A 1,226-nucleotide genomic window follows, 5' to 3' on the forward strand; every position below is an offset into this window, starting at 1 on the left:
TAAATCTGTGTGTGTGCGTGTGTGTGTGCGTGTGCGTGTGCGTGTGCGTGTGCGTGTGTGTGTGTATGTGTATGTGTATGTGTATGTGTATGTGTGTGTGTGTGTGTGTGTGTGTGTGTGTGTGTGTGTGTGTGTGTGTGAGTGTGTGAGAGAGAGAGAGAAGGAGAGAGAGATGAAGGAAGAGAGAGTAAGCAGCTGTCTGTGTTCTCTCTAGCTTCATATTTCTACGTTAAACCCCTGCATTGCAGTGCTGCCTGTCCTGCCTGCCTGCCTGCCTGCCTGCCTGCAGGAGAGAGAGAGAGAGAGAGAGGATGCAGTCTTTTCTCTTTGCAGTCACTGGGAGGGAATGAAACATGGCCCACATCACACTGACGAGACACTGCCCTCTACACACACCTCAACACAAACACACATTACAGTTTTTCTCATTTGCTTAAACACATTTGTCCACTCTGACGTCACATTTTCAAAACCATTAACAGGCTGAAACAGAAGCTGACTGGCCAAAATAACTCATTTTGTTTGCAAAATGCTCTAACACTCACAAAACATTAAAAACATGCAACAAAAGCAAATATTTCCATCAAACAACACAACTTGTAGTCAAATTAATATATTCTCTCAATCAATCATTACACAATAGACAACAACATACAAAATACAGCCATCAATATGAACCGGTTCAGCCTTCATTTGTGCTGTAGGTCTGAGCCATCTGCTGATACTTAGTTATAGTATGTGCCAAAACAGGCAAGCAAGCAAATCACAGCATGAAGCATATTCTTTTCTCCAAAGATGATTTTACTAGAGATAACACACCCTGCTGCACTCTGCACCTGCACGGTTTACACTGCAGAGACGCCCTGTTGAAATACGGTAAAAACCCCCCAAAAAAACAAACATTTTCTAAGAAGGTTTTCTTTATTCATTTTCTTCTTGTGTTCAGGTTCTTCCACACCCATGAACTGTGGTTGACATGGTGACCTACAGTAAGACCTAGACTAGACTAATCACACATTCACGATGTTCAGCTTTTCTACTGCATTCTTTCTTCACCAAAGAACCAAGAAAGAATTTCACCCAAAATCAGAAATACTCAGAAACAAACATTTTTATTGTACTGCATCAGATTTTTCCATGTCATTCTTTTTTCCATACTTTTCAAACTCAGAAGTGCTGAATACTGTAAATAAAAATAAAATAAACATAAAAGCAACCAAAGGAAA

This window comes from Argentina silus (genome assembly GCF_951799395.1).
Source record: "Argentina silus genome assembly, chromosome: 4".
Taxonomy (NCBI): domain Eukaryota; kingdom Metazoa; phylum Chordata; class Actinopteri; order Argentiniformes; family Argentinidae; genus Argentina; species Argentina silus.